The 20456-nt window shown below is 40.2% G+C and overlaps 1 protein-coding gene and 1 pseudogene across 4 annotated transcripts in view; both read left to right on the top strand.

Moving 5' to 3' along the window:
• GPBP1L1 (GC-rich promoter binding protein 1 like 1) overlaps window positions 1-20456 on the top strand; it is a 65915-nt gene that overhangs the window by 11921 nt on the left and 33538 nt on the right. For all 3 annotated transcript variants that reach the window (XM_005678522.2, XM_005678524.3, XM_005678523.3), the window contains exon 2: window positions 19045-20051. The gene's annotated coding sequence lies outside the window, so the exon portion shown is untranslated. The remainder of the gene's footprint in view (window positions 1-19044; window positions 20052-20456) is intronic.
• Window positions 11054-12950, top strand: LOC102182405 (annotated as a pseudogene). Its single transcript, XR_001917530.1, has one exon. The product of XR_001917530.1 is annotated as an MRG/MORF4L-binding protein pseudogene (transcript).

Genomic DNA, 20456 nt, shown 5'->3' with positions numbered 1-20456 from the left:
CTCCATGGACTGTAGCCCGCCAGGCTCCTCAGTACCTGGGATTTCCCAGGCAAGACTGCTGGAGTGGGTTGCCATTTCCTTCTCCAGGGGATCTTCCCGATACAGGGATCAAACCTATATCTCCTTATTGGCAGGCAGACTCTTTACCATTGAGGCACCAGAGAAAGTCTAAATCAGTCTATTGGTGAACATTTAGGTAATTTAGTTTTTTGTTTACTGTATGCAGTCCTGTAGCAAATATTGTTATGCACTTTGTCTTACTTGCATGTGTGGTTAAGATTGGGTGGGTCATAGATGTTTCACAGCTTCAATGTTGTATTTGTCAAACTGTTTTCGAAAGTAGTTGTATGAGTTTACGCTCACACCAGCAATATGTGAAAATTTCTTGTTGATTTATATTTTTATCAGCACTTGATAGTTTCAGGATTTGTTTTTGCCAGTTTGGAGAGTGTGAGATAGTACCCCATAATTTTACTCAGGTTTTAAAAGTATAAGTTGATGAGTAATTCTGAGTAATACATTCTGTAGTGCTTTATTGAATTTGAGAACACTCACTTATCACATGCATGTCTCTTATGGGCAGGGTAATATGTTAAATATGCAGTTATATTTTTTGACAGATAACTTGGGCATCGTTGAGTTTGTACTAGAAATATAATTTTTTTGTTTGTTGGACTCCTATCATGTAATGGCAGACCTTACTTATCAGTATTAATAATCATGCTAGTAAGTATTATCTTAACAGACAGAAATGGCTGTGAAAGAAATCTTAAAGGTGTATGATATCTCTTTGGTTCATTGAAAGATGTGCTCAAATTTCATGGTTTAGAAGTTGTAGGTATGAATTAATCTCCTGAAATTAAAAAAAAAAAGTAGAATATGACCCTTGGCTCCTCCCTTATGAAATAATAATGTGAAGGTTAAAAATTAAGCAAGGCACCAGTTACCTTGGAGTTCTCCTTATTAAGGACTTGGGAAGGAATCGAATGCGCAGTTAACAAATGAGTATAGACTATTGTAGGGTTTCTCGGTCCTTTAGAGGAATTGAAAGTGGTAGACATTTAAACCTAAGTAGTGTTCTTTTCAGATCATGAGATTTGGAAAGGAAATTTTAGGGCCAGTGAATATCTGAAGATATGCAAAGTCAGTAGTCTTGGACTCTGCAGTTTAAGGAATAAGAAATGTTTAAAGAGAGGTCTTAACAGTTAAAGGAGATGATAATAGTTGTCAACATTTCTTAAAGAAATGATTATTTAATGGTCATCCTGTCTGTACTAAGAGATGACCCCATTTGCTATTAATCCCTATCAAGCATAAGGAAATAAATATATAAACAGGTAAATAATACATGGTGATGGATACTTTAATATAGGTATGTGCGTGATCTAATGCTTCGTGAAGTAGAGATTTATTTAAGTCACCCCCTTAGAGGTGAGAACTGAAGACTTAAAAATGAATGAGATGGTGAAGAGATTCCAAAGAAACAAAATGTGCTGCATCAGAGCTTTTAGGTAGTGGTTATATTTACAGAGCAAAAGAATAAGAAAAGAAGCAATCACAGAGTAGGGAGAAGAGCAGGGTATCTTGATGCAGTGGATGGTTGCCACTCATGCTGCTCCCTGACAGAGGTTACACCAGTCCTTTGTGAATATTTCCGTGTGGATATGTCAACCCTCCTGTCTCTCTTCCTTCCTAACATGAATGAGTTGTAGTATAGGAATAGACAAATGAACAAGTGGAACAGAAGTCTAGAAACAGATCCATGCATATGTAGAAACAATTTAAAATTGAGCTGGCCTTTTGAGGGGTGATAACCCACGGCTTACAGCATCTCAGTTGCCTGACCAGGGATTGAACGTGGACCATGGCAGTGAAAGCCTGGAATCCTAACCACTAGGCAACCAGAGAACTCTGAGCTGGCTTTTTAAATGAGTGGAGAAAGAATGGTTTGGGACATTTGGGACTAGTTACTCGTACAGTTAAAAAAAAAAAGGAACCTGGACCTCATACTATATACAAATCAGTTCCAACTGATTGATGTTTTAAATGTGAAAGGCAAAACTGTAAAACTAAGAAGATAATGTAGGTAAATTTTTGAACTTTGGGGAAGAAAGGCTTTTATACATTAGATTAAAAATAGGTATCTTAGGGACTTCCCTAGCAGTCCAGTGGTTAAGACTCTGTGCTGCTGCTGCAGTGGGCACCAGTTCAGTCCCTGGTTGGGAAACTAAGATCCCACATGCTGCATGGCGTGCCGCCCCCCCGAATAATCATGTCTTGATCAGCAATTTTGACTACATTTTTTCAGCTATTTATTTAAAAATTTTAGTGGAATATAGTTGATTCACAATGATGTTTTACATTCAGGTGTGTTGATTACATTTAAAATAAGAACTTATGTTCATTAAAAAAACACAAGTTGGAAAAGATACTTGAAACAGTATAATCAGAAGATTGGGGTCTATTGTATTGTCTTACTTCAGATAAGAAAAAGACCAGCTACTGAAAGAATGGTAAAATGATAAGAATAGATAGCCAAAAAATGAAACATGAAGAGATGATAAATAGATTAAATGATGCAAAGACTGCAGAGCAGAAAAATAACTTCCAGTCTAGCCATACCTAGCTTTGTGAGAGTGTGGAGCAGATGGAACTCTAAAAATAACCACTTCTGCTGGTGTAAATTGGTGACCTGATTGAAAAGCATTACAAGCATTACCTTGTGAAGTTGAAGATGTACTACCTACAGTAGTCAGCAGTTCCTTCATTTATTTAATTATGCATTCAGCAATGAGTGCCTACCATATGAGATAATGTTCTTTGTGCTTTAGTTCGGTGGAAGATGTTAAAAATTTATAGGTGATCAGTCCTGTAGAAAAATGTTGCTTAACAGGATGAAAACAGATTGCTATCAGGTCACTTCTTATTTTTCACTTTTTTGGATAAAGTTCTAAAAGTGTTATGTACGGTTTGTTAAGTCAGTGCCACTGCATTCTTTGAGTCCTTCTAGATTTACCAAAATGATTTACAAAAAAACATTCATCAATCCATCATCAGAAGTAATTTTTATGATCTGTTAGATGAGAAACAGGTTACATCCTTTTTCAGTTCTGTGGTATAAGCAGATTGTAAACTATCCTATCTATGAGATGGTGTTGCATTCTAGGAAATATGCCAAAAGCTTGTCCAGTTGCTAAATTGTATCTATTGAGTTTCCCTGTGGTCTGTTTTGCCAAAACTTTTGCCTCAGGTTCAAAGGATTTGTTAACAGAATAAGCCACTCATTATATACAAATAAATAATACCAATATTTATTAGAGCATTATCTAGCTTACTTTCAATATACTAACATTAAGAGAAAAGAGAACTAGAAACAGCAGAAGATACATCACCAAATTGGTCTTTTTTTTTTTCAAATTGGATTTTGACAAACAAATTGAGTTTAGACAAACTCAAACAGTGTCACAGCACATCTGGAGACCCAGTTGGGAAAAGGTCCCAGGCAGCCATCAGTTCTGTAGGTGACTGCAAAATTGCAGTTCACGATTCCCAAGTATAATCCTAGGATGCAAACTTATAGCATCATCGATCTGTGAGCAAACTGAAGCTCTGATTTATGTTCACGCGTAAAACTTCAATTCAGTTGAACAGTCATGTCTGACTCTGCGACCCCATGGACTGCAGCATGCCAGGCTTCCCTGTCCATCACCAACTCCCAGAGCTTGCTCAAAGTCATGTCCATTGAGTTTGTGATGCCATCCAACCATCTTATCCTCTGTCGTCCCCTTTTCCTCCTGCCTTCAATCTTTTCCAGCATCAGGGTCTTTTCCGGTGAGTCAGTTCTTTGCATCAGGTGGCCAAAGTATTCAAGTTTTAGCTTCATTATCAGTCTTTCCAATGAATATTTAGGACTGATTTCCTTTAAGATGGACTGGTTGGATCTCCTTGCAGTCTTCAAGAGTCTTCTCCAACACCACAGTTCAAAAGCATCAATTCTTTGGCACTTAGCTTTCTTTATAGTCCAGCTCTCACATCCATACATGACTACTGGAAAAACCATAGCTTTGACTAGACAGACCTTTGTTGGCAGAGTAATGTCTCTGCTTTTTAATATACTGTCTAGGTTGCTCATAACTTTTCTTCCAAGCAGCAAGTGTCCCTTAATTTCATGGCTACAGTCACCCTCTGCAGTGATTTTGGAGCCCAAAAAAATAAAGTCTGACACGGTTTCCACTGTTTCCCCATCTATTTGCCATGAAGTGATGGGATCGGATGCCATGATCTTCGTTTTCTGAATGTTGAGCTTTAAGCCAACTTTTTCACTCCCCTCTTTTACTTTCATCAAGAGTCTCTTTAGTTCTTTTTTACTTTATGCCATAAGGGTGGTATCATCTGTGATTCTGAGGTTATTGGTATATCTCCCAGCAATCTTGATTCTAGCTTGTGCTTCATCCAGCCTGGCATTGCGCATGATGTACTCTGCATAGAAGTTAAATAAGCAGGGTGGTAATATATAGCCTTGACGTGCTCCTTTCCCAATTGGGAACCAGTCTGTTATTCCATGTCCAGTTCTAACTGTTGCTTCTTGACCTGCATACAGATTTCTTAGGAGGCAAGTAAAGTGGTCTGGTATTCCCATCTTTTTCAGAATTGTCCACAGTTTGTTTTGATCCACACAGTCAGAGACTTTGGAATAGTCAATAAAGCAGAAGTTGTTTTTCTGGAACTCTTGTTTTTTCGATGATCCAGCAGATGTTGGCAATTTGATCTCTGGTTCCTCTGCCTTTTCTAAAACCAGTTTGAACATCTGAATGTTCTCAGTTCATGTACTGTTGAAGCCTGGTTTGGAGGATTTTGAGCATTACTTTGCTAGCGTGCGAAATGAGTACAATTGTGTGGTAGTTTGAACATTCTTTGGCATTCCCTTTCTTTGGAATTGGAATGAAAACAGCGTTTCCAGTCCTGTGGCCACTGCTGAGGTTTACAAATTTGCTGGCATATTGAGTGCAGTACTTTTCAGCATCATCTTTTAGAATTTGAAATAGCTCAGCTGGAATTCCGTCACCTCCACTAGCTTTGTTCGTAGTGATGCTTCCTAAAGCCCACCTGACTTCACATTCCAGGATGTCTGGCTCTAGGTGAGTGATTGTACCATCGTGGTTATCTGGGTCATGAAGATCTTTTTTTGTACAGTTCTTTTGTGTATTCTTGCCTCCTCTTAATATCTTCTGCTTCTGTTAGGTCCAGACCATTTCTGTCCTTTATTGTGCCTATCTTTGCATGAAATGTTCTCTTGGTATCTCTAATTTTCTTGAAGAGATCTCTAGTCTTTCCCATTCTATTGTTTTCCTCTATTTCTTTGCATTGATTGCTGAGGAAGGCTTTCTTATCTTTCCTTACTATTCTTCGGAATTCTGCATTCAGATGGGTATTGGGTGTATCTTTCCTTTTTTCCTTTGCCTTTCACTTCTCTTCTTTTCTCAGCTATTTGTAAGGCCTCCTCAGACAACCATTTTGATTTTTTGCATTTCTTTTTCTTGGGGATGGTCTTGATCACTGCCTCCTGTACAATGTCACGAACCTCTGTTCATAGTTCTTCAGGCACTCTATCAGATCTAATCCCTTGAATCTATTTGTCATTTCCACCGTATAATCATAAGGGATTTGATTTAGGTCATACCTGAATGGTCTAGTGGTTTTCCCTCCTTTCTTCAATTTAAGTCTGAATTTGCTAATAAGGAGTTTGTGATCTGAGCCAGTCAGCTCCCAGTCTTGTTTTTGCTGACTGTATAGAGCTTCTCCATCTTTGGCTGCAAAAAATATAATTGATCTGCTTTGGTATTGACCATTTGGTGATGTCCATGTGTAGAGTCATCTCCTTTGTTGTTGGAAGAGGGTGTTTGCTATTATCAGTGCGTTTTCTTGGCAAAATTCTGTTAGTCTTTGCCCTGCTTCATTTTGTACTCCAAGGCCAAATTGTCTGTTATTCCAGGTGTTTCTTGACTTCCTACTTTTGCATTCTAGTCCCCTGTGATAAAAAGGACATCTTTTTTGGGTGTTAGTTCTAGAAGGTCTTGTAGGTCTTTATAGAACCGTTCAACTTCAGCTTCTTCAACAGTAGTGGTTGGGGCATAGACTTGGATTACTGTGATATTGAATGATCTGCCTTGGAAGTGAACAGAGATCATTGTCATTTTTGAGACTGCACCCAAGTACTCCATTTTGGACTCTTTTTTTTGACTTTGAGGGCTACTCCATTTCTTCTAAGGGATTCTTGCCCACAGTAGTAGGTATAATGGCCATCTGAATTAAATTCAGCCATTCTGGTCCATTTTAGTTCATTGATTCCTACAATGTCCACTTTTCATCTCCTGTTTGACCACATCCATTTTACCTTGATTCATGGACCTAACATTCCAGGTTCCTATGGAATATTGTTCTTTATGGCATCACACTTGACTTCCATCACCAGTCACATCTACAACTGGGTGTTGTTTTTGGTTTGGCTCTGTCTCTTCGTTCTTTCTGGAGTTATTTCTCCACTTATCCAGTAGCATACTGGGTACCCACCTGCCTGGGGAGTTCATCTTTCAGTGTGGTATCTTTTTGCCTTTTCATACTGTTGATGTGGTTCTCATGACAGGAATACTAAAGTGGTTTGCCATTCCCATCTCCAGTGGACCGTGTTTTGTCAGAACTGTGACACAACTTGGAATGTTGTTAAGCCCAGGGCTTGGTTGACCAGCCCCCCTCCAGGGCCTCAACAATCTTAAGATTTATCTGGCATCTTATCTATGCTGCTGCAAGGCTTGCACTCAGACCATAGTAAGAACAGTGTCCAGGCCGGTTAGAAGCAAGGTTAGAGGCCTGCTCTTCTTTGGCTCTGAAGCCTAAACAAGACTATTTAACTTCCCTAATATGGTGGCTCAGACAGTAAAGGGTCTGCCTGCAATGCGGGAGACCCGGGTTCAATTCCTGGGTCGGGAAGATCCCCTGGAGAAGGAAATGGCAATCCACTCCAGCACTCTTGCCTGGAAAATCCCATGGATGGAGGAGACTGATAGGCTAAAGTCCATGGGGTCGCAAAGAGTTGAACAAAACTGAGCGACTTCACTATTCCACTATTCACTAATATGGTACAGCAGTTAAGAATCTGCCTGCCAGTGTAGGGGCTGTACAGATTTGATCTCTGGTCTGGGAAGATCTCACCTGCTGCAAGGCAGCTAAGCCCATGCACCACAACTTCTGGAGCCTGTGTGCCCTAGAGCCTGTGCTCCCTAACACCTCAGTAAGAAGCCCACACGCTGCAAGTCAAGTGTGCCCCCACTCACCACAACTAGAGAATGCCCTTGTGTAGCAGTGAAGACTCAGCAGAGCCAAAAATAAAAATAAATAAAAATTTAAAAGATAAAGTATACCTACTACTTTTTTATTTAAAAGCAGTTTTTATGGAGCCAAAATTAAAACAAGATTGGCTAAAAATTAGACACTGCCTATTTTAGAGTTTTCTCACAGATTATTAAAAAAAATTAAAACCAAACCTCAGTGGTATTGCAGAGGTAAGTTTGGAGTTGTCGTATATAGTATAGATAGAATAGAAATTTCATTTCGTGGTTGAAGGTTATGCTTTCATTAAATGAATTTAAATGACAGCATCTAAGAGGGAAAAATTATTTAAATTGAAATAAGTTTTTTTGATTTTGCTTTGTGGCTTTTGTTTGCTGTTTTTAAGTTTAGAGCATTATGTCGTAGATTGCATTTTGGGAATATTTGTAATACCTAGTATGTAGATGTAGTTTTTAATCAATTCATTTCACTAGGAACTTTTTTTAAGCAGTGAAACTCTTTTTAAGAGTCTTTGTAAATTATTAGTCTGTGGTGGTGGTGGTTTAGTCATTAAGTTGTGTCTGACTCTTTGTGACCGCATGTCATAACTCACCAGGTTCCTCTGTCCATGGGATTTCCCAGGCAAGAATACTGGAATGAGTTGCCATTTCCTTTCCCAGGGTACCGTCCCAACCCAGGGATCAAACTCATGTCTCCTGCATTGGCAGATGGATTCTTTAGTGTTGAGCCAAGAGGAAAGCCCACGTGTGTGTTAGGAATGAGTAAATGTGCAAGTGAAATACTGATATATGATAACGCATAAATGAATATGGATTTATAGTATCAAATCTTTCAGCAAAAGTCAGTTAAAATGTTTCTTCATGTCTTGAATAGCTATTCAACAAAATGGAATGCAAATCCCCACCATATGTCTGGTATGTTCCCTTCTCATGTTTTCAAACTTTGTAAGTTCTTTTATTCAGATATGTAATGTTGGTCTCTTAAAAGGAAAATTTTAGGATCTTTTCACCTTCGACAACTTGGAATTATGCAAAGCATGTAACTGGGACACATTTTATTTATTTATTTTTTAATATAAATTTATTTAATTGGAGGCTAATTACTTTACAATATTGTATTGGTTTTGCCATACATCAACATGAATCCGCCACAGGTGTACATGTTCCCCATCCTGAACCCCCCTCCCACCTCCCTCCCCGTACCATCTCTCTGGGTCATCCCAGAGCACCAGCCCCAAGCATCCTGTATCACGCATCGAACGTGGACTGGCTATTCGTTTCACCTGTGATATTATACATGTTTCAATGCCATTCTCCCAAATTATCCCACCCTCTCCCTCTGCCACAGAGTCCAAACAACTGTTCTGTACATCTGTGTCTCTTTTGCTGTCTTGCATACAGGGTTATCGTTACCATCTTTCTAAATTCCATATGTATGTGTTAGTATACTGTATTGGTGTTTTTCTTTCTGGCTTACTTCATTCTGTATAATAGGCTCCAGGTTCATCCACCTCATTAGAACTGATTCAAGTGTATTCTTTTTAATGGGTGAGTAATACTCCATTGTGTATGGGACACATTTTAATGCAGCTAGGACACAGTCTTAGACACAAGTGAATGAGTCCTTGCTGAGGTTCTCAGTAGATTGATACTTCCCAAAATTCAGGAGCATTGCTATGATTCTTTCACCTAGGTGAAATAATGCTTTATGCCTTACCCATATCCTCTGTGCTCTCGTCATAGTTGCTTACAGTAGCATTCTTTGATACTAGTAAGGGAACCAAAAAGTGACATCATTAAACAAAAATTATTATCACACCTGTCACCACATTCTACAATGAGAACTCTCCAACATGAATCAAAAGACTTTCTTCTTAATCCATAGTAAGATGGGTAAGAAGGAGAATGGCCCTTGTGAAACATTCCTGGGACAGAGGATGGGAAAGAATTAACATGATGTCTTGACCACAGATGCCTTTTTTCCTTCTTTTTTTTAATTTACTTTTGTCTGTGCCAGGCCTTCACTGCCGTGTGTGCTTTTCTCTAGTTACGGAGAGCAGGGGCTACTCTGCAGTTGTGGTGCGTGGGGCTTCTCACTGCGTTGACTAATCTTGTTCTGGAGCACAGACTCTAGTGTGTGTGGGCTTCAGTAGTTGCGGTTCCCAAGCTCTAGAGGACAGGCTAAGTAGTTGTGGCCCATGGGCGTAGTCGTTCTTCAGCATGTGGGATATTCCTGAATCAGGGGTTGAACCTGTGTCTCCTGCACTGGCAGATTCTTCACCACTGAGCCACCAGGGAAGCCCCACACAGGTGCTTCCTTATACGGAAACTTTATATGCAGTTTCAGAGAAGTGACCATATAGAAGCTGAAGGTAGAGAAGTTCCTTTCGAACTCTATGTCCAGTTATCCCTTTTAGCCAAGATCAGTTGATATAAGCCTGATAACATTTTGTAGAAAGAACCCCTTGTGGCTTCTTTGCATTCTTTCCCTTAGCTTGCTGTGGATATGATAGGTCCTCAGCAGTACGTGTTCTGAATCATTTTTACCTGTGATGGAGTTGGATATATGGGTCATGTTCTTTTAAGGTATTGGCATGGCTAAAACCATGAGATTGCAGTTTTGTTCAGATCAGGACCATGGGACTTCCCTGGTGGTCCAGTGGTTGAGAACTTGCCTGCCATTGCAGGAAATGTGGTTCAATCCCAGTCTAGGAAGATTCCACATGCCTTGGGGCAAGTAAGCTGAGGCCCTCGTGGGCCGTGACTGCTGAGCCTGCGCACTGCAACTAAAGGCCCTCGAGCCCATGCTCCACAACAAGAGAAGCCCGCACACCACAACTAGAGAGTAGCCCCTGCTTGCTACAACTAAAGAAAGCCTGTGCGCAGCAGCGAAGACCCCCATGGAGCCATAAATAAATGAATAAAATTTATTTTTTAAAAAGGATCAGGAACCATGTACTTTAAAGCCACATTTTTTTATGTGCTTCTTTTTTCTTAGCACCAAAAGGTTTAATTTTTCGTCTTTCAGCTTTGCCTGGAAGCCAGCCACTCTTGACTAACTGAGATAAGTAAAAGAGAAATACAGAAAGAAAGGCCAAAAGAAAGTGTGTGTAAATTAACATCCCTCTTTAGATTTTTGCTCCTTAGGATTTTAAGGAATTTGTTCTGTTTTTTCTAAGTATCAGAATTATTTCATGACTGGAAACAATCACAGTGTGTATAATTCAGAAAGCAGTGAAATTAGAAAATTAGTGTACCAAACCTGGCCCAGGCACTTATTAGATGTGTTACCTTGGTTAAGTCTCTTAACATTTTAGAGCTTGCGTTGGTTTTTTCTTGTTGTTAATCTCTGAGTGGATGGCTAACCTGGTGTCAGGAAGGAAGAATAAAGTATATGGTAGGTGTTGCACAGATTAGTGTTGTAATTAAAAATTCTCCCAGAATATGACTGCATAAACCATCTGGCTTTGTATTTCCTTTCACCCACTCTTTGATTGTGTGCTCAGTTGTGTCCGACTCTGCGACCCCATGGACTGTAGCCCGCCAGGCTCCTCTGTCCATGGGATTCTCCAGGCAAGAATACTGGAGTGGGTTGCCATGCCCTCCTCCAGGGGATCTTCCTGACCCAGGGATCAAACCCAAGTCTCTTAATGTCTCCTGTGTTGGCAGGCAGGTTCTTTACCACTAGTGCCGCCTGGGAAGCCCTTTGATTAAGAGTCAATAAAAAAGTAATGTGCTGTTTTTATATATTTGTTGGTTTATTAACCTTCAACATGTGAAGAAGCGCAGCTATCATTTTAGTGGTAAAGAAACTAGGAGATACTCTTCAATTTTGGAATTAAAAGGACAGATGAGTGTTCATTGGAGTTGTGGGAAGAAATTAAATTTGCAATGGATTGAGAAATAAATGGGGAGTGAGAAAATGGAGATACTGACAGTACACTGCTCTTTATGGAAGTTTCGTTAAGACTGAAGGGAGTCCCCCGCCCGGGGCTCGTCGCTGGGCGGCGGGGCCATGGGGGAGGCCGAGGTGGGCGGCGACGGCGCGGCCGGCGACAAGGGCCCTGGGGAGGCTGCCACCAGCCCGGCCGAGGAGACGGTGGTGTGGAGCCCCGAGGTGGAGGTGTGCCTCTTCCACGCCATGCTGGGCCACGAGCCCGTCGGGGTGAACCGGCACTTCCACATGATCTGTATCCGAGACAAGTTCAGCCAGAACATCGGTCGGCAGGTCCCATCCAAGGTCATCTGGGACCACCTGAGCACCATGTATGACATGCAGGCACTGCACGAGTCTGAGATTCTTCCCTTCCCAAATCCAGAGAGGAACTTCATCCTTCCAGAAGAAATCATTCAAGAAGTCCGAGAAGGAAAAGTAATCATCGAGGAGGAAATGAAAGAGGAAATGAAGGAAGATGTGGACCCCCACAACGGGGCTGATGATGTTTTTTCATCTTCAGGAAGCTTGGGGAAAGCAACAGAAAAGTCCAGCAAAGACAAAGAAAAGAACAACTCGGACTTGGGGTCCAAAGAGGGGCCAGACAAGCGGAAGCGCAGCCGGGTCACCGACAAAGTCCTAACCGCCAACAGCAACCCCTCCAGCCCCAGCGCGGCCAAGCGGCGCCGGACATAGATACTCGCAGCAGGCGGGTGCTGTGGTCTCCAGGCAGTGGGAGGGTCAAATGCCACTGGCCCTGCTGCCTGCCCTCAGGGGCCAGAGGCTCCTGAGGTGCCACTCAGACCATCTGAGCTCGGATGGCCCCCAACGCCCAGGACGGGTCCCACTCAGATGCTGAGACCCGGGACGTGAGAGCCAAGGCCGCGTCCTCTCTGGACACTCCTGGGTTCCATCGCATTGGCTCAGCTGCACCTGGGGCCAAGCGTTGGCATTGGCCTGAGGACCAGGCTGCGTGGGCAGAGAGCGGGCACAGCAAGCAATAAATCATGGACTGCCTCTCTGCTCTGAGGGGCCCAGGTCTTCCCGTTTCTGCGTCTATCCACCGGTCAAAGGCTCCCTCTCAACTGACTGCAGCCTCAAGGGAGCGTCAGGCGGCAGGCGCTGGCCCTTCCACCACCAGGGAGACTGAGAACTGGGTACTTTGCCTCATTCACCTGTACTGTAATGATGTATATAATTTGGTTGGTATTTCACTATTTAATTTTTAAGAAGCCTATTTTACTAGGGTTTTATATGAAAAAAGTACTGCAGAAGTTGAACCTGTGTTGTATTTTTTGCTGAGATGTTTTGTTTTAAGGTAACAGACTACTGAGATACTTTTCACTCAGTTTTTGTATGCCAGATACAGAGAATTTGTAGCAGTTATTTTTGTATTCTCGAGTCACTCCACTCGCAAACAGACCAAATGAATGAGCAGAGGGAGGCAGGCCGAGGGCGGATGCAGCCTGGGCACCAGGCTGACCGAGACACACTTGCTTTTGACTGAGGGACATTAAAGCACAAAAAAGCAACTGGAGTTGTGTGATTCTGATACCACGGTTAACTTTTCTTATAGTAGGAGGTTGTCTTTTTCCAAGCTTTATAGCTGAAGCTAGGCTTTGATGTACTTGGATCATTTGATACAATGAATATACAAACTAGTAACAGGTCTAGAGTGGCTACTTTGTTGCATGTGAGCATCCCTTCAAATAAAAACTGAAGAGAGGCAAAAAAAAAAAAAAAAGACTGAAGGGAAATGAACCTAAATACCTAGAGGGATATTGGACTGTGGAGAAAATAAGAATTAGTGAGGTCATGAACACATGTGGAATGATAATGGGAGCTTAACTTAGAGGAGATTGAGATAAGGTTCCTGGCAGGGACATCCTCTCTAGCAACTTATTACAAGGTATAAAATTAGATCATGTTATGTTATGAAGTATCTTGTAGATTGCTGGGTATATGGGAAGTAGCCAGGAAGTCAGAGGATTTGTAAAGCTAAAATATTTGACAGATGTTTGTGAATGAATGGTTGGATCAAGTATTCAAATAGGCAGTTCTGATATGCTTGTGCAGGAAGAGAGCATTTTATCTAAAAATTATTTAGATAAAAACCTAAAAAGAATGATGTACTGCACTGTTTAATATTATGGTTTCTATTGACTTCGCAACTGCACTGTAATACTATTTTTTTAAATTGTTGCAAAATACATGAAAGATTTACTGTTGTAACCATTTTAAAGTGTACAGTTTGATGGCAGCAAGTACACTCACAGTGTTTTCCAACTAACATCACTGTCAGGTTCCAGAGCTTTTTCATTATCCCAAACATAAACTTCAAATGCATTAAGCAGTCACATCCCCTCCTCCAACCCCTGGTAACCACTAACTGTTCTCTGTCTCTCTGGGTTGGATATCTCATATAAATGGAGTCATGTAGTATGTGTTGTTTTGCATATTTGGCATCTTTCATTTAGCATAATGCTTTCAGAGTTCATCCTTGGAGCATGTATCAGTGCTTCATTCCTTTTCATAGCTGAATAATATTCTATTGTATGAATATACCACGTTTTGCTTATCCATCTATTGATGGGCATTTGAGTTTCTTCTTGTAGCTTTTGTGAGTAAAACTGCGGTGAACATTCACTTACAAGTTTTTGTGTGGACATGTGTTTTCATTTCTCATCTCAGTATACTCTAGGAATAGAAATGATAGATTGTATGCTAACTCTGTTTTTAACTTTGAGGAACCACCAACTGTTTCCCACAGCAGCTGCACCATTGTATATTTCTGCCAGCAGTGTATGAGGGTTCCAGTTTTGCTTCATTCTTGCTTTGTCATAATCTGTAAAAATTAATTTATTAAACCTTTGAATCCTTACTGCATGCAGGGTACCATGCTAGATGCTGTTTCAAAGAAGGGCTGGACAAGACTTTCTAGAAGCAACAGTTTTTGGCCTTCTGGGAGTTAGAGTCAACATTTATAACTGTGCTGAAAGGAGGAAGTGTTGAGTGCCCTAGAAGGCACAATTAACTTACCTTGAAGATTTTAGACAAAGAGTTTACTTACGGGGAAAGGCTTATTTCTTTTCTTCTTCTTTTAAAAATATTTATTTATTTATTTATTTTTGACTACCCTGCGTCTTTTGTTGCTTTGACCAGATTTTCTCTAGTTGCTAGTGAGCTGGGGCTACTCTTTGTTCCAGTACATAGGCTTCTTCTCATTGCAGTGGCTTCTTTCGTTGCGGAGCACAGGCTTATAAGCCTGCGGGCTTTAGTAATTGCAGTGTGCAGGCTTCAGTGCTTGTGGCTAGGGGGCTTAGTTGCTCCACAGCATGTGGAATCTTACCAGACCGGGGATGGAACCTGTGTCCCCTGCATTGGCGGGGAGATTCTTATCCACTGTGCCACCAGGGAAGTCCTGAAAGGCTTGTTGTCAACCGTCAGACCAGGGAACTTAAACCCTATTGTGTAGTTGGTAGGAAGCCAGAAAACTTCTGAGCAGGGTAGTAATATAATTTGAACCTGGACTTTGGAAGAGAAATCTAGCAGCCAAGAGTAGAGGCTGAGGTAGAGGGCTGAAGAGTCTAGTAGTGCCTGGGAAACCAGTTTCGTTTGTTTGTTTTGTCTGTGCTATGGGGCATACAACCAGGAATCAATCCCATGCCCGCTGCATTGGAATGTGGAGTCTTAACCACTGGACTGCCAAAGGAAGTCCCTGAAACCAGGTTTTTAATTGAAGAGTAACTGGAACCTAGAGTGACAAACAGAAATGGAAGCTTAGGAGTGGAGTAGATAGGACTTGGAGATTCTTATATAAATCTTTATAGTCTCCTTAGATCTCATCTCTTTTGATTTTAAACATCATCTACCAAACGTTCTCTCTCCAGAACAGACCTCTCTGAGATCCGGACTTCATACTTGACATCTCATATTTAAATTTTTTAAGTCTTGATAACCACCCCAGAAGTTTTGAGTGATGTATTTTTCCTTCTAAGAATTTCTCAGTAGTTAAGCTAAAGTTGCTCCAATTAGTTGTTATAAAAATAGCCACAGCCCCAGAAGGCATAACCAGAGTAAAGACATTTCATTACAAAAACATTTTACTACGAAAGTGAAACAAAATGCTTTTAGTTACACCATCCTAGTAAAACCATTATTGACATTTTAGTCTTTTGCTTCTAAAACAGGAATTTCTTTTTCCTTTATCTGTCCTCTTTCTTCATTTCCCACTTGTCATTCATCTCACCACCACATGCTGTACACGTCCATTCACAGACCACACTTTGATAGCTTGACGGCCTAGTAGGTTGGAGATGGTCAGTAAGTAGTTATGGGATATATAACAAATTTAGAACTTTCACACCAGTAGCAAAGCATCACCAGTTAATATTCCCTCTACAGTCACTGCCTCAGCTGAAACTCTACTTAGGTAATTTGGGGTTGAATACTGACTGAAAAAATAATGTGTTCAATTAGAATGTGCCTAGTGTACTTTGTTAAAGGGAAATGTTTGTGTTTAAAACTGAGGCATTTTCCTTCATTTCTATCAATTTTATAACCTAATAGATGATCCATCCTCCTGCCTTGAATTTCTGGTTCTCTGTGGTTTAAACCAAAATTCTTACAACAGAAAGGGTGCAACAAATAGTTAATTATGTTATTTTAGATGGAAACTTGATTTGGTATTTTTCCATAAGAAACTGTTACAGGGACATTGTCATCATGTATTAGGTATTATAGGTATTGTTGTTATTCAGTCACTAAATCATATCTTTGCAACCCCATGGCCTGCAGCACACCAGGCTTCCATGTCCATCACTGTCTCCTGGAGTTTGTTCAGACTCATGTCCATTGAGTTAGTGATGCTATCCAGCTATCTCATCCTCTGTCACCCTCTTCTGCTCTTGCCCTCAATCTTTCTCAGCATCAGGGTTTTTTCCAGTGAGTCAGTTTTTCGCATCAGGTGGCCAAAGTATTGGAGCTTCAGCTTCAGCATCAGTCCTTCCAATGAATATTCAGGACTGATTTCCTTTGGGATGGACTGGTTGGATCTCCTTGCTGTCCAAGTGTCTCCTGCACTGCAGTTCAAAAGCATCAATTCTTTGGCACTCAGCCTTCTATATGCTCCAGCTCTCACATCCATACATGACTACTGGAAAACCATAGCTCTGATTATATGGATCTTTGTCAGCAAAATGGTGTTTCTGTTTTTTAAAACACTGTCTAGGTTTGTCATAGGATTGTTTCACTGCAGGTATAGACCTAAGTAAAAACAATCCTGAGACTTTTCTGGTGGTCCTGTGCTACAAAGAATCTGCCTGTCAGTATAGGAGACACGGGTTCAATCCCTGGTCCAAGAAGATCCCACATGCTGCGGGGCAACTAAGTCCACGCACCTAGATCCTGTGCTCCACAACAAGAGAAGCCTGTGCGCTACAACTAGAGAATAGCCTCAGCTAACCACAAATAGAGAAAGCCTGTGCACAGCAACAAAGACCTAGTGCAGTCAAAAATAAATGAATTTATTTTTTGAAAAAACACCTGAATTATACTGGAGGAACAGTAGCCAGTTAGCTTTTACTCCCTGTATCAGTCAGTGATGCGGTTATTTACGAAGTTACCCTAGCTAGAAATCAGAGTATGAACTTTTATTTCTCTTTTACTCCCGTATCCCATCAATTATGTAGTTCAGTTTATTTTACTTCTTCCTGAGTATTTTGTGACTTGGCTTTTAATTTGTTTATATTAAAAACTGGTTTTCCCAAAAAAAAAAATCAAGTTTTCTCCAGGTTGTGAATTGCAGTCAGTTCTGATTTTCAAAATCTCTAGGCTGGACCACAGAACCAATATCAAGAGATTATTCTTGAACTAACTATTCCTTGTCCTCTGTCCATGGAATTTTCCAGGCAAGAATACTGGAGTGTGTTTGTAGTGTGGGCTTAGTGCTTCTCAGCTCCTGGAGTTTTAGTTCCCCAGCCAGTGATCGAATTTGCATCCCCTGCAGTGCAAAGTGGATTCTTAAGCACTAGACCACCAGGGAAGCCCCTACTCATGATATTTATTTATCTGTTGTGTTTATTTCCTCTTTTTCATTCTGTCTTAAAAAAATTATTAATCTGTTTCAAAAGAATTATTGTTTTAAAAAATCATTCCGATTTTTTCTGACCTTGTCTTTCTGTGTTTCTTTAGATTTTTTTTTTTATTGCTCGTTTCCCATCATGGAAGAAAAAAAGCAATAAAGTTCCGTTTGATTTAATCTTCTTAAAAATAAGTTTTTAAAGCTTATTTTTTATTAAGTATTGCTCTAGCTATTATAGTACAAATTTATTCATAGTGGGTTTTCTTCTACTTAAAGATTTTGAAAGTTTCTTTATCATTGTATCACTTCTCTCACAGTAAGAATCTGATTCCCATTTTTCCCTAATATTTTTTCCTTTTTGATCAAATCCTGGTATGTAACCAACCTGCATTTATCACCTCCTCCCTTATATGTATTTCTCCCTAATCACGTCAGAGTTGTAACAACTGTGGAAGGCACATTGCTGCATGGAAGCCTGCAACCCACTTGGCCATGTCCCTTTGCCAGGAAATGCTCGTTATTCCTCTTGAGGTTCCCATACTCTGCGTTGGACTATACTGGGACACTCACCTAATGAGGTCCAACAACCTGTGCAGGACTGCTGCCGTACACACATTTCAGTATCCCTGCTCCCTCTATGGATACCCTCACATCCTGATTATGCCCCAGTACCTGGCTCTGGCCTCTGGAGCCTCCCCCTTTGCTGCTTTTACTTCGCCTGATGGCTCGTAATGGCTTTGTACAGTATTTCTTCAGGAAGGGGAAGGAGAGTAGGAAGAGACTTCTTTTACTTATTAATAAGGTTACTTTAAAAAATTACTACATGTGTGTACAGTGGTTGATGTTACACATATATGTATTATAAAGATATAAAAAGTGTAGAGAACAAGTGAGTACCCATCATTCAATTTAATAATGTATTACAGATACAGATGAAGCAACCCAGAACCGTTTTTTGATTCCTTTCCCATTGTTTCCCCACAGCGGTATTTACTGTTCTGAATTTAGTATTTCTTTAAACAGGAATTGATTATATGAGAAGTATTCTATAAACCAGTATTTACCAGTGTAGACCAGAATTGCCCACAGATGCAAGCATTCTCTAGCCCTTGGAAGTATGTTAAGAATTTGCCAAAGAAATATTTATGTCATCTCTTACTGCATATCTTACGTCAGAGAATAAGCACTTAAGTCTCTTAATTGATAAGTAGGTATCTAAAAATACGTAAATACATGAGGAATGCTATGACAGATGTCTTGTTTTTAAGCCTCTAGCCGTGGTTAGCACTAAATAATTAAATAGTTGATGACTGTAATAAACCAGTTAGTTATGCCTCTTTGACCACTTATGGCAAGCTGTTCCAAGTATGAGGGAAAGTCTAAATCTAACGGACTCTAATTTGCATTTCTGAATTACATTTGATAGCTAATTGGAGAAATGGTTATTTTAAAGGTAGATTTTTTTCACCTCACTTTTCTAAAATCCTTAACAAAATTTTAGCCAGTTATGTTGTTGCTATGGGTGGTGGTCCATTACATTAATGTTTAAATTGGACTTGAGTTTTGTCTCCTAGACCTTTGTCTCCTAGGTCCATCATTGGACCATGTCTCATTTTAGCAATTATATATAGTAATTTTGCCTCTTGTGATACGTTATTTTGTTTTTTCATTTATACTGATAGATTCCTGTGGCCTTTTAAATGATTGAGTAAGAATGAAAATGGATCCAAAGTGACTTCTCTACTGAAGCAGAAGATTGTTATTACCTTCCATTAACTCAGTTTAGTCTCTGGGAACGGGCAGAACGAGTGAAATACAGAAAACTGAAGAGAAGAAAACCTCACTTTGGAGCTTTCTCCGTGACTGTTCTTAAGCCCTGCCTTTCTACTTGTTTTAGTTTTGCTGTGAATTTATAAATAGTGAAGACCAAAGAAATAGAAGAAACATTTGAGAGCTTTATACCAAGAAATTTGCCTTGAAAGCTGCTATTCTTGGAGGGAAAAGCATATCAAGTTCCTGTTGTTTTTTTTTTTTTTTAACAAGCTTTCTTATGTCCTTAGATTTTGAAGGATAAGACAAATATAAACTCATACCTGCAGACTGTTTTTACCAGCTGTGTAAGAATAATGAGATATAAATTAAGGGCTTTGTAATGTGGATGTTTTGCTACTAGAGTTGACTACTCCGAAGATCTTTTATAGCTCGTCAGTGTTTTATTTTTGATTTATCACTTCAATGACATTATTTGACCAAACAAAAGTCATTCTGTCTTTCTAAGCTATGACCTTGTTATGAACAGTATTTGCATTCACTGTGCAAATGTCCATGTATTATCTATTTAAGCAACATCATAGTGCCATCACTCAAGGAAGTTGAATGAGGTGAACATTGATATAGCTCTTTCCCCTTCCCCCCATTTTTTAAATGTAACAAATACTTTTTATGTTCCCCTCCCCCTTCCCCTTTCCCCTTCCCCTTTGGGAAACGTGTCAGGAACTAGATAGTTTAAGATGAGCAATTGAGGGAACTGAGAGATTGATCCACACAGAGCCTGGATTCTTTTTGCTTCATCGTAAGGCTTTCTGCTGGCCAGCCTAATTAAGTACCCTTTTAACAAGAGAACCTTGTGGAAATCCAGCTGGCAACTCAAGAAGTTCAGGAAGCAGGACCACAGAGGTTATACTCTGGGGTAAGTATCCTCCTATGTCTAACTTTGGAAGAAGACTGTGTATGTATTTGTATCATGGAAAATACCTACTCTTTTCTAATGTATTCTGGAGACTATCAGTGAGGTAGTTTGGAGACACCAACGGATCTCTCAGGAAAATTGATTCTGATGAGAAGTTAATGTGAACTAAATAGAAAAACTCTTGAGAAGTTATAACTTCCTTCTCTAGAAGATTTTTTTCTACTGCTTTTTCCTGAAGTTACCTGAAGCAGATTAATCTTTTTCTATAAGTATCTATAGTTTGGGGCTTCCCAGGTGGTGCTAGTGGTAAAGAACCCTCCTGCCAATGCAGGAGACATAAGAGACCTGCGTTTGATCCCTGGGTCAGGAAGATCTCCTGGAGAAGGAAATGGCAACTCAGTCCAG

The sequence above is a fragment of the Capra hircus genome, chromosome 3 (genome assembly GCF_001704415.2).
Source record: "Capra hircus breed San Clemente chromosome 3, ASM170441v1, whole genome shotgun sequence".
Classification (NCBI taxonomy): Eukaryota; Metazoa; Chordata; class Mammalia; order Artiodactyla; family Bovidae; genus Capra; species Capra hircus.
Note: the sequence above shows the minus strand (reverse complement) of the source record. Positions and strands in the feature narration are given on the sequence as shown.